Source organism: Xiphophorus maculatus, chromosome 23 (genome assembly GCF_002775205.1).
Source record: "Xiphophorus maculatus strain JP 163 A chromosome 23, X_maculatus-5.0-male, whole genome shotgun sequence".
Taxonomy (NCBI): Eukaryota; Metazoa; Chordata; class Actinopteri; order Cyprinodontiformes; family Poeciliidae; genus Xiphophorus; species Xiphophorus maculatus.
The window spans coordinates 3,279,908-3,293,666 of NC_036465.1; the positions used below are offsets into that span (position 1 = coordinate 3,279,908).

Consider the following 13,759-nt stretch of genomic DNA (forward strand, 5'->3'; position numbering starts at 1 on the left):
AATTTAAAGGTTCAATACCATTTGGCTGAGGCAATTCATCAAGCATGCTGTAATTAGCGTAGACAATGAGAACCACGAAGCTGTCGCTGGTTTACACTAAAGCTATCAATACGAGCCCCACACTCAGCAATGAGATAGCATCTCCTTTTAAATCAATTATGGGGAAATAGACGTCATGAGAAAATCTAGATAAGGTCGAAAGAGAGACAATATATTAAGGCAATTAAAGTGAGAGCTTTGGATTAATTAGGCTGAGTGTTTAAATCAAGTAGCTGTGATGCAGTGAGGAGATAAGATTTTCAACTCTGCTGCAAGAACAGATGTAACCCAAGTATATTTATATGAGTGCGAACATTCGCTTTACACCTCTAGTGTAATGCATTTTCAATTATTCATTATGTTGCATGAGGACAAGTCGGACCTTTGCATGACATGAATTAAACAAAAAGGATTTTGAGAACATACCCTGTGAATGTCACAGAAACAGCTCTGTTGGAGCAAGTAAACAAGCTAGAACTTCAATAAATATGCATCATTATCCAATAAACAACTTTTTTTATTCTCTCTTACATTTAACCTTAGGTATTTGCATTTACACCACAACATCTGCAGCTCAACTCTAAAATCTTTGTGTCCGTTTATACATTTTACTCAGTGTTCACAGGCAAAGAGCAAGCTATAGCTTTTTAGCAATCTCAGGCCTCAAGTGTCTGCTCATCTTTCTTCAATAGAGAGAGATGACTGACAGCAGCTTGGTGACCCCGCTTCCTTGTTCTGCTGGAGTGACACCGAGTTTGACAACAATGGCAGTGTTGCGGCAGACTTCTGAGCCCACATGCTACTCACAGGAGGTTAGGAGGTTCCACCAGCACAGCATCATGTCACTGTGATGTTCTGGACCAACAGTGAACACTCAAACTTTACTTTTGTGACTTTGCGACTTCTGTTGACTCCCTCGGATTTCTGATGCCTTCAGGTTCCTTCACAATTTCAGCTTTGAACGCATACAGTTTTAGTTTCATTCTCAGCATTTCTAAGCCCCAAAAGATCTGTATTAGATGTTAGTGGATATACAAGAGCAGGTTGATGCATATGTTAGCAAATTTACCTCTTTTTTCTTTTGTTAAAGTTATGTCCACTTAACCCATATAATATTCTTGTATACATTTCACATCACATTCTTCCCTAGAAAATTAGTTTCTCATTGCATTTACCAGATCTATAATGCCTGCAGCAGTTTTATTAAGATGCTAAAAAAATTGAAATATTAGCCATATCTCAAGCTACACCTAAAATAGATTAATTGGATTGCAATAAGCTTCACTGACAGACTTCTTTCATAAGAATGAAGACGCATGTCTCACGTCAATGACATTAATGTCAGATAAAATGCGACATGACCGTTGGTACTGCAGATGCTTTACAAACAATCAGATATGCATCCAATTTACTACCACAGAATCGATTTTTTGGAGAATAACAAGAAAAATTTGGCCGTTTAGACTGTCATAAAAAAGTTGGCTGTAGATCGCATGTGGGCAAAAAATAAATAAAAAAAAATGCAGATTTGGTTCACATTTGCCTGCCGTGTGAACATAGACTTATAGTGGTCAGAGGAACAATTGTTTTTGTTCCAAAATGTCTACATGGGGACATATTTGGAGACCTCCATCATGATCAACTGCTGACATAGCCAGATGTCATTGGTCCCCAGGTCCCACTGTCCTGCATGTTTCAGTGGCTTCACTGTTGCCACACCTGATTAGAATCAATGGGTCACGCTGCTGCAGAATGTGATGGTATGCTGGTGAAGCAATGCAATCATTTGAGTATGAGATGCTAGAGAAGGGAGGGACACATCTAAACACAAAGGGCTGTAAAGCTTCAGATTAATGTAAGCAACAGCAGCTGCCACACTTTTCTACTAACTTTGAGTTTAAGCCAAACGAGGTGGATTAACATTTCTGCCAGCACAGTCAATCAGCCTCTTTACAACACCCTGGTGTTAAGTGGCTTATTAATGGACTCATTTCTGTGGGATGTGTCTGAGCTAAAAACTCCACTTGAAACTGCATCCTTCAGACGCCTGAAACTAAATGACAATTACGGAAAGAAAGAAGAAATTATAAGATTTGATGATTACGATTTCATGCGCTCACAGATATAATCTAAATATAAGTGGGTGCAGTAATTTCACCTGCAGTAATAAATCTGCAAGACCTTGGAAATGCATGCGTTCATGTTTGTGTAAATGCTGCAAGTCTTGAGCGATTTCTTTTTAAAGCGAAGGAGAGAAACTATTAAGGGAGTTTCCCTGGAACCCCTGAGAGATGCCATCATAAGTTTGACTGGAGGTTTTAAATCCCCCAGAGCACGGCGAAGCTTTGGCATTGACTTTCAAATGAAGACTCCCCATTTCTTCCATGTGTACAATGAATCATGTCTCAACAATCTCTCACGCTCTCTGCATCACCTCCCGCATCGATATTCAGTAGATTTTCAACACACTGGGCTAAAAACTGTAACTTCTGCTCGTCTCATGAATGTGCATGAACTGGGAAATAACTGTGTTTGGAACTGTCAATTTGAAGTTATGCACTTTTTTTAAACAATGAAAAAAAGACCAAATTTTTACAACCTCTTCCAAATCTGGAGGATATCAAGCTTTTCACTCAGCTCTTTCTACGTCCTTTATGAAATTTAAGATATAAGATTTTCAATTAAAGTTAATGGTAGAAAGTGCAAATTTTGCTCTTGGGTGTACAGCTAGTGAGTGCCCAGGAAAATGAATGGCGCTCCCAGATTGGCTGCTTTGCATACATCAGCCAATAGCATATCTAGTAATGTTATGCCAAAGTATTTCAGCTTCTACAGCTGCATTTTCTTTCAAAGATTTTATATAAACACTCTATAACAAAATCTACAAATGTGAACATTTACTGGAAACTATTTGGAATTTGCTCTCTTTGTGAGGAAAGATAGTTTCCAAGAATGAAGCTTTTGTTACAAAAATAAATGCGATTCTGGTCCAGAATAACAACTCCCGCAGGCATTAGTTATCTGATGAAAGTGCCACCAAAATTGCTTAGATTTCAAGATGTATTTGACCTTTTTATGCCCCAGTCATCAGTTTTCTTAAAAGACCTGTCTGCAGTATCCTCACCTTAAACTAGTGTTACGCTGAGTAGCTGTTCACATGCAATCAAGTTCCTTGTTCCACAGCAACTATAATAACGCTAACTGCTATGCAATCACTTTTATTGTGCAATTCCCTAAAATACCTGATTACCTTTGATCATCAAGAAGCAGCAAAATAATCACCTGTTAAGTACCATTAGCTTTACGCTGAAATCTTTATCTAACTCAACTTTGCACACTGATGCTAGACAATATGGTATATATATATATATATATATATAAAATCATCTTTACAATTGTGGTCTGAACCATTGAAAATTGTTATGTGGTATTTTATTCATGGGATACAGATTATCAAATTGCAACATAACATCCCATAGATTCTGGTATTAAAGAAACATCCTTAGTTTTCAGTTTGCTTCATTCACAGAAGAAACTAGGTTAAAGTCAAAGTGGAACAAAACACTACAGTAAGTAATGCAAGTCAGATTTATCAGCAGAGGGGATATATTCAATTGATTTCACAAAGCAAAACAAAATTAATTCACGATAACATTCTTCAGAAAACTCTTTAAATGTAATTTTTCCTGTTTGAAACCTGTCACGAGTTGAATGGCATTTGGAGTTGTTTTCTGGAAGACAGTATTTTATGTTTGGTGGTCACATGTTTTTTTTTCCCTTTTATCCATTCACCAATGAGAAATAAGGGCAACAAAATACGCCTTTTCGTTTTTGCTTTTCAGCTACTTTACTAAGTGGGTGTGTGTTTTACTAAGTCATGCAGACCTAAAGGGAAGTGAAATTAAATATGAAATTAGCTGCCTACATCTGTCTTGCTCAACAGCTGGAAAGAAATCTGCTCAAACTGATCAGAAACAGTTTTTAGAAACATCCTGATTTGTGTTATGGTCTATAATTATTATCCCTCCATATTTTCTCTCTGCTCCCCTCAGACCTGGCTTGATTTCCTAATCATCACACCTGCTCCTTCTCTGTTCATTCAGATGCTTTCATTTTTAAATCCTTAATTGCTACTTTGTCAGGTTTAACCCCAAGTAACTCCACTAAAGAACAGAGTTGCCCATTTTCTTCCAACTATCGAGTGTGTTCTCTGCTTCAAGAGAAATTAAACACAAACTCACCTTTTTGTTTGCATTTGGGGAATTTAACTATTTCAGTGTTACCAAGTAATTTCTGTCAGTCTAGACTTGACCCTAACTTTTCCCTTGCAGTGTTATGGTAGTGGAACAGATTACTACTGAGCTAATATCTTAACAACCTTTTCTAGCCTTTGTTAAAAACTGCTTGGGCTGATTAAGATTTTTATCACAAAAGGCTTCAACATAAAAACACCTGAGAAGAAACGTCTCCAATGTGCCTGAGTATCCATCACATTCCCACAGCCCCAGACAAGCCCATGCTGTTAGCATTAGTCACATTACTTTAATAAGCTCTAATGGGAAGGTATGCTCAGGTTGCAGTAAAGTACTTACTGAAAGTAAGAGAAAAATCTCTGCAGTCACAGAGAAACTGTAGCTGTAGAAGCACTGTGCCTCTTCTCAGATAAATGGTGGTTTCTGCAGGTCCTAACATTACAAGTCTTCACCATAATTATGCATTTGCTCACACATAGCAGCATTATTTCAAAGTGATACCAGCTTTGTGTTATGGAGCTGAGATCAGACGGCATCTATTGGTTGCACCTGCAGCATTACAGCAGACTCCCTGCCACCTCTGAATGGGAACGGATGCAAAAAAACACCAATCAAGTCCTTGTAGAGCCTGAGTGTCATTGATATCAGACTGAAAATACTCCACATGTAAATTTTTGCTTTGAAGAATTTTTTTTCAAAGAGAAGAAGGAAAAATGTCTGAGCTGATGGTATCAAATTACAATAAATGGGAGGCAACAGTGTAGCACATAGCATTCTGGCCTACATTCAACAAATATGCAGACAAGAATATTGAAATAAATATGCATGAAATCTTTAAAGTAACAACAATTATAAATCAAATATATAAAAAATAGAAAAAATTAACTGAGAGGAGATTAAGGAAAAAGTTCGTCACAGTACTAACCAATCAATCAATCAATCAAGTTTTTTTGTATTGCACATTTCAGCAGCAAGGCAGCTCAAGATGCTTTACATAATAAAAACACAAAAATACAAAGTTATAAAGAAAACACCAGACAGTCAGCAACTGAGCAAACATTACATTTTTATGAATGTTTGCTCATTTTTATGAATGTTTGCTCATTCATAAAATTTTGGTGAGTGCCATCACCAAAATCAGACACATCATATATTTTGGTTAATGTTTAATTTATTATGTTTCAAAAGCAATTCTGACCAGGTGGGATTTTGGAGCTGATCTTAAAGAACTCAGTGTTCCGGCTGTTTTGCAAGTTTCTGAAAGTTTGTTCTAGATTTGTGGCACATAGAAGCTGAGATGAATAAATATCAACTAAAAAAGATTTACTGGAGAGCCTTATTGGATTGCAGAATATATATATATATCCACTACGACAGTAGTTTATCCACTACTGTCGTAGTGGATAAACAACAGAGGAAAGCCGTTGTGGTAGATGTAGCAATACCAAGCAACTGCAACATCAGGAAAAAGGAGCACGAGAAACTAGAGAAATACCAGGGCCTCAGGGAGGAACTGGAGAGGGCCTGGAAGGTGAAGACCACAGTGGTGCCTGTGGTCATCGGGGCCCTCGGGGCAGCCACCCCCAAACTGGACCAATGGCTACAACAGATCCCAGGAACAACATCAGACATCTCAGTCCAGAAATGTGCAGTCCTTGGCACAGCCAAGATACTGCGCAGAACCCTCAATCTCCCAGGCCTCTGGTAGAGGACCCGAGCTCAGAGGATAAGAACCACCCGCGGTGGGTGAGAAGGGAATTTTTTTTTTTTTTTTTTATATATATATATATATATATATAAATAAATACCCCAAAATAAATAAAACTCTTTCTTGGATCATCTTCATTCCTATCACTCCTTAGCAACAAATCCAAGATTATTTTTCCCTAACTTCAGCTTAATATATTTGAGCTAAATACATATAAAATAATTTTTATTGGACTTTCAGAAGTTATCTATCTACAAACGTTTGACTCAGAAAATCACCAGCTTTAGATTAAATGAGCAGTCATGCCTGCTGCTGTTATTGATGTTTTTAAGCTCCTGTGGCTGCTCCTCACAGGAAAACATTACCATCTTCAACAGGATGTTTTCCCGGTCAAAATGAAGCCCACCTGTACCGCTGACAAATGGGATAGCAGCAGAAGTCTGTGGACGTTTTTCATCTTGCAGGGATGAGCTGGTTGCTCCCAGTTTGCTCCGTAAGCCTATGATTCCCTACAGAGGCTTGTTTGAAATTATTCAAATTGTCATGGAGGTCACTAGAGGGGAACTCCAGTCAGCAAAAAAACTACCTTTATCCCCCCTCCACACACGTCCTTTTCCACCCTGTGGCTTAACGGAGACATCTCTGACCCCCGGCGGGCAGATCCATTTAAGCACGCTCAGCTGTATTTTGATATGTAGATCAATTGTTTGAAGCACTACAGTTTGTCTGTGTGATATATGGAGAAGACCGGAACATGTGTTGTTTATGGGCCACCCAAGCATCCTGGTTGCTTTAACATATCTTATTTGGTGAAGCTATAATGGAGGTTCTTACACAGACTGCACTGTTGCTCATACATCCTTAGCAGCACCGAATACAGACAAGGATTCCTTCCACTTCAAAGCACAACAGGAACCACAGGAAACTCTCTTTTCCCCAGGGATAGCGCCTCTGTTTGGTTCTTGCATTTTCTTGAAAAATGGCAAAAAGGGATGTAGCAATCATACAGACAGAGCAGTTTCTGACAACACAGCAAGAGAGGGATGATTATGAATGTAATGCATCTCTAAATGAGGAACTCATGCAGAATTCATGTAACAGGTCCACTCCATGAATCAGTTTTACAAATCCTAGTGTTACCTAGGACAATAATAACCTGCTTTCTTATTATTGTGATGCTTCAAGAGAAACTTGATTTGCCTCTGTGATGTGCATGACAATGAATCAGACCCCAAGAGGGAAAAACGATAGCATTTTCTGGCTTCTGATGGCAACACAGCTGGGAAATCTCCAACTCAAACGGACGGCGGTACGTTTCTTTCTGTGGAACCCGTAGTCAGCGAGTCAGTTAATAAACAGTAAAGTGAGTTCATAAAAAAGGGCACCACTTGCCTAGAGGTTAGTGGAGTTGGTTGGAGAATGAAACATTTTATTCTCACTGTATATTCTCAGACCAGCAAGAAGAAATAGAGTGTTTGAAGTGAATCCTCTACCCTGCAGAAAAGGCTGCCTGAATCCTCTGCAAAATACTTTCTCCCAAATTTGTAGTGTGAACAACTGACCAGCAGTATTATCGGCACACAGAAAGCATTCCCACACTTCCAGAAATAACGAGTGACCTACTGTATACTTTACAAGTAGAAGGTAGAGATTTATAGGCAGATTATAAAAGACTTTATTTCACAGGACTCACATTTTCAGATAACAACCTTATAACTATGTGCTATAAACCGAACAGGAATGTTATATAGGTTCTGTTAAAAGTCTCTAAATCGTAAATTAACAAAGAAATACAGCATCAATTCAGGAGAATCAGGCTCACTTTTTTTTTATTGAATTTGGTTTAGTATAAAGCCATTACTAAATTCTTTTAAAAGTTTCTCAGCTCAATTCCACCAATGAAGACAAAAAATATTCTCCTCACTTCCAGGTGGTGTTAATCAAAGATTTTAATTACCACACTGATAACAGGCTCGTGCTGCTAATTCGTTAATGAGGATTTGGAACACAGTTGTCATATTGTTTATAGTTAATTTACAGAGCAGTTGCCAAGCTGTGATGATTGGTTTTAAACTTCATTAATTATTTTCAGCACAGAACAGATATTATTTTCCACTGAATGAACTCAAAAAAAGAGTTTTCAGATTTATAAAAACAATCAGCATATGAAGCTGGACGTGATCATTTCTGATCAGGTGCCTGAACAAATGTGTTATTTCAAATTACTTTCTGCATCCAAACATTCAGATGCAAGACCAACATGACCTGCTTCCAGACCTTAACAAGAACCTACAGATCCCCAAAGTATGTCTTGGTTTAATCAGCAATGGCTTTAAACGTAATACATAAGCCCATATCAGGTGTTTACTTTAGTCATAAGATTTGTCGGTGAATAAATACACAGCTATTTGAAAATACCAGCATCATAACCACAGCTTTTCTGTAACCTGAACAGTTCAAGCAAGCTTTAGGTCAATGGTTCCCGCTAAATCATTATGCTAGAATAAAAGAATAAATCACTAGTTAAATAATAGTAGAAAGATACTTTTAACAAAATATGTTAACTTGACAAGGACTATTTATTATTCCAACCAAGAGTTCTTTCAAATGTGACTTCACTTCCAGACTTTGAGAAAATGATTCCTAACTTCATCTGATTTTTATTTATTGTTCTCATATACTGGCAAAAGCACCAAAGTATTTTTTAATTAGCCTTTATTTTACCAGGTAGGTTATTGAGAAAAAAATCTCATTGTAAACAACCACCTACTCAGGAAATGTCAAAACATCATGCAGCAGAATATTATACAGCAGAAAAAGGAAAAACATCATACAATAAAAGAAGCAAAAAAATACAACCAAATTCATGCTGACTAAATACACTAAGCCTACTTTACACACAACAGTTGACAACAATCAACAGGTTTTCAGAGTAGAAGTATTAGTTGTAGTTCTGGAACTGCCTTTAGTGGCACTTAAAACATGTTCATGCTCATTTAGTAAATGAGTAGACGGTGGAATTAAATACTAACTGAGCAAAATAAAGCATCCTGCTTTGCTTTCGCAGATCTTATTTGGTGAAGCTATAATGGAGGTTCTAACACAGACTCTCATTTTGTTCAAAAAGCAAGCAGTTATGAATTATTACATGTAAATAACATTATATTTTGTTCATTTTGGCACCAGAAAGACATCAAATGAAAATAAAAATGTATTTTTTTATTTTATTTTTTTAAGTAAATACACTTTTATAAGAATTTTTCAAAATACAGCTCTCATTTTATCTGCAGCCTGGCACGTGTTTTCCAAGGCCTTTTGGTTGAAAAAGTAAAACCATTTTCCAAGTAGACTCCAAAAGCCGGGTTCACACTGTGCAATTGTCATAAGCAAATTTTTATTGTGAAAGAAAATCTCTGGTAGTGAGTTTAAAACGGTGGCATGAGATTATTCAGTTTAACAAACATGCACCGAAGTCGACCTGCAACAAGCAGCGTCTGATATTTTCTGGGAGCATCGTGCTGTGTGACTGCTGCTGTGACCCACATCTGATTCTTCTCCTCTTTTGTGCTTCTACCATTGTCAGCTTTTTGTTAGAATAAGTGTATTAACTTTCACAACTTGCTGTCCATTTACTGATGGACAGATATGGATTTGTCTGACGCATTGTGCTGCAGCAGTACTTCGTACAGTGTTGTATCTTGATTTGCGGTGTTACAGAGTTACTGTTATATAGAACTCTCACAGTGTGACATGTTCAAGTCCTGTATGGGTTTTGAAATCGCACAATGTGTGCTGGATTAACAGGCTGTTTTAACACCAACACTTCCCAACTCCTTCATGTGAAGAAGTCAATACTGAAGTTTGCATTTGAACCAAAGCTTCAGCAGCTAAACAAGTGAAATGGCCTTCACCAGCTGCAGCAAATCGAATACCAAGTCAGAAACAAAACATCTCTTTGCATAGTGCTATTAAGAAACACCTCATTTTAAATGAATTTATTTATGTATTTACTTTAAATCAGCTGACTTAATGGCTCTCCATTAAGGAAGTACATTTTTCATCATATTTGATTGACAGTAACAGGATCTAAAATCCTATTCCAAGATTTTTATCCCAATTTTCAATACACTCAATGCTACTTGTACATCTACGAGTACAAGTAATATAGATTATATAAATGTCCAATACTCACTAAACTGTTATTTCTATGTCTTTTATATGGGCCAAACTACAGTTGTTCAATATATCACAAATTTATCAACAGCTCAAAATTGCTATATGAAATATAATGAACCCTGTCAATTCATGGTTCAGTGTTCACAGATTCAATGATTCATGGATTTTTCTGTGGAATGTGAATCCAAATCATTTGTAAAAAATCTTTCTAAAGAGGATATCCAAAATATTCAAAAGAAAATATTTTGGGTGCAATGCTACTTGACACACAACTGGCTGGCATTATCAAAGCAGCCAATCCAGGAGCTCCATTCATTTTCTCTGCACTGATTAGCTCAGCCACTAACAGCAGAGATTAGATGTTAACTTCTGTGGTAAGACTGTGCGCATTAGTGAATGTTAAGGTATATTTGAACTATTAAAATAGGTAGGTATAATTATAAATGATAGTAATAAATTAGAAAATGATTTAAGTGTTTTAGGCTCTTTGTGCCTATATTTGGTGACACTTGTTTAATGCAGCCTTAAAAAATTTAGAAAATAAGCACTTAGTAAACTCAGTAAGTTTAACTAAGTTGTTTCAAGACTAAAGCAGCAGATGTCAACCAGAAGCAACTTAGTGAAATTTTGTTGTCAAAATGGATAAGAAATGCCTTTTTTTTCTGCAGCCCTGATCCAAACACCTCTCTTCCACTCTTTTAATTCACATCCTTAAATTTGTCAAAATAATACAAAAAATTGCAACCTCTCACAAAGCATAACAATAATAGAAACAATGAAGTATTTTAACACTTCGAGAGGAAGAGTACACCTAAACAATTTTCAGGGTTGCTTCATAATACTAGGTTCCTTTCTCATTTCAGTACAACTACATGTCGAGTCTACACACACTGCCTCCTTTGCAAGTCAAATGAGTCGCTCAGTTCTTCCTTATGGGGTCGGTGTTTGCCCAGTTTAGTTAGAAAGCCCCCCTAAACCTTTGCCAAATAACTTTAGACTCTCCCTGTTTTTCTTCTCCATCCTGTACCTGTGCACAACCAAAATGAGAGCATCACCACACTCTTGTTATAGACAAATGCTAAGCTTTTGTTTTATGGCAGCATTTCGTCTCTGGCCTTTGTGTTTCCAGCTTTGCAGACTGCAGTAAAGCATGAGTCTACAGTAGTGCTGATCTCCCCTCTTTGTTTTGGCAACAGCCTGGGAGCAACACAATCACGGTTGTAGAAATTTACCACTGTGCTGCCAGAGATCACTTGCCTATTAAATTTTCTGGCATGCGCCGTTACATTCTTCTCCTTTGACATTGTGTTGATGAAGTTTCTGTGCTTATGCGCTGTTTCATCTGCACAGACGCAGTAACTGTCGCCACTCATGATAACTGCCCAGTCCCTATGTTTATTACAAGCTGCTCCAGCAGCTGGAAGCATAAAATGCATTTTCCTGACCAGCTAAGGATGTTTTTTTTCTTGAAGAATTATACAATAAAGCGTGTGATTAAAGCAACAAATGTTTCAGCTGACTCAAATTGGATCATGCAAAACAATTTTCAGCAATATCAACAAGAGGCAAATTTTGTTTTCTGCAAGAACATAATGAGGTAAAGTAAACTGATTGGTAAATGAACTGTTTAGTTTATTTATTTCACTTTTTCCATTCCCAATTGAATAATATCACTAAGCACTGTAATTTTTAATAGTAAAAACAAATAAGGAAGACCATCTAATGTAAATGCATTTAACTGATAAAGAAAAAAAATTCACAGGTTCCTTCATTTTGTTTACATGATTAATTGAAATATAAATGAACACTGGGGAATATTTTCTGTTTTTTATTGTAATAAAAGCTGTGCAATGCTAATTAGTTCACAAATGGCTTCAAACGAAAGAAATAATTAAAGCATTTCCCTCTGCACATATAATTTTACAGATCCTAATTGTTTCTCTAGAAGTTCAAAAACATAAATACAAATGTGCTGCAAAAACCTTCAGCGCCAAAGGTAATCATTTCCCTCTCTGCTAATGGAGTCTTAGAATTTGGTAAAGCCGCCTTAATAAGCACATCCATGTTCTCTAAAGTCGGATTATGACATCACTGATGTATTAAAACGTAACTCAATTTTGAATTTGAAATTCTGACAAGACTTCTCATCTGCACCATCTTGTCTCAGAGGGACACAGTGACAAGAACAGTCTTGTCACACATCCAAAGTTGGGCGGTTCGATGCCACCCACTGACAAAACCATCATTGTGTAATTACCCACCATTCATTTGAAATGACATGCTGACAGATGTTTTGGAGTGACGGTGTACAGCATCTTCTTTTGCAGCGTGAGCATTTCCTCTGCAGCTTCCCAGCTGTGCAGGCAGCTGTATCTGCTGACAGCTAACATGGTTTCTGCTTTGTGTGCAACCTTTCATTTACATGTGATCTACATAATCAGGAGATATATTTGCATTTTATACATTTAGCTCAGTTTTCTCCACAGAGCAGTATGAGACCTCCTGGTAGTGCTGCTGTCGCTAACATTTTTAGAATGTTTACGAATGAAAACTTCTGATCAATGAGTTGAACTTTTGGTTTGCTTTGCAGAGATAGGCTGGTTGAATGACTGTTTCACAGACTCATCATTAGAGCACATTTAAAATAGCAACAAATATCTCATTAACATATTGTGTTAAAATATTTAAATTTTGCCCTGTTCAGTGTTATTTAAAGCTTACAGATTGTGTCCACAATATCTTCTCTGAAAAACTGCTTGTTTTCTTAACCATCACTGTTCCCAACCAACTCAATCAGTTTAGGTCCCTCAAGGTATCTGGACTGTTATTTAAATTCTATTCTATTCTATTCTATTCTATTCTATTCTATTCTATTCTATTCTATTCTATTTTCTTCTATTCTATGCACAAATTGTCTGTGGAGGTCTGGATCCCATAGGAGTGTTGGGAAAAGGTAGGAGCTTCTTAAAGAGACAGGGGTAAAATTTACAGGCATAAAATTATGAAGTCAAAATTTCTTTAATATATGTTTGATATATACAGCATTATGCAACTGTAACACACAGTCAAGTAACACAGTTACCATAACATAGTTACTTGACTGTGCATAATTCTGTCCCTTTAAAAAAAGTCTACAAAAATATAATTATTCTGGTATTTAACAAATAAAAATAGTTTTGATTGTTTCAACTGACTATACAGGTAAGGTTTAGACTGATGTAAAGTCAGAAGGTGAGAAAATAAAAGGTTATGTGTCTTTTTATGCTGTATCTGTAAATAACTGGTTTCAGCTGCAGATTAAGCCCAAACCTGCCACTGCTTAATTATTTCTCACATTCTGGACCAAGTCCAAGTAGGAAGCAGTTGAGCTCCTATAATCACCATAATCTATCAAATATGACCATGTATGCTAATGGACTAATTCATTAAGATAATTAATGTTTTAATCTGTCTAATTTTACAAAATTGTTTGTCTCCTTATAATTAACTCATCTTTACATATTGTTAGAGGGATTTGGATTAAATATTTACATTATGCAAATGTATTAATTTATGTGCACTAAAATGTAACCACATCGTAGAA

General features: G+C 36.7%; 1 protein-coding gene across 2 annotated transcripts in view; it reads right to left on the bottom strand.

Annotated features, from left to right (window-relative positions):
- fstl5 (follistatin like 5) overlaps window positions 1–13,759 on the bottom strand; it is a 189,934-nt gene that overhangs the window by 159,250 nt on the left and 16,925 nt on the right. The window lies entirely within an intron of this gene.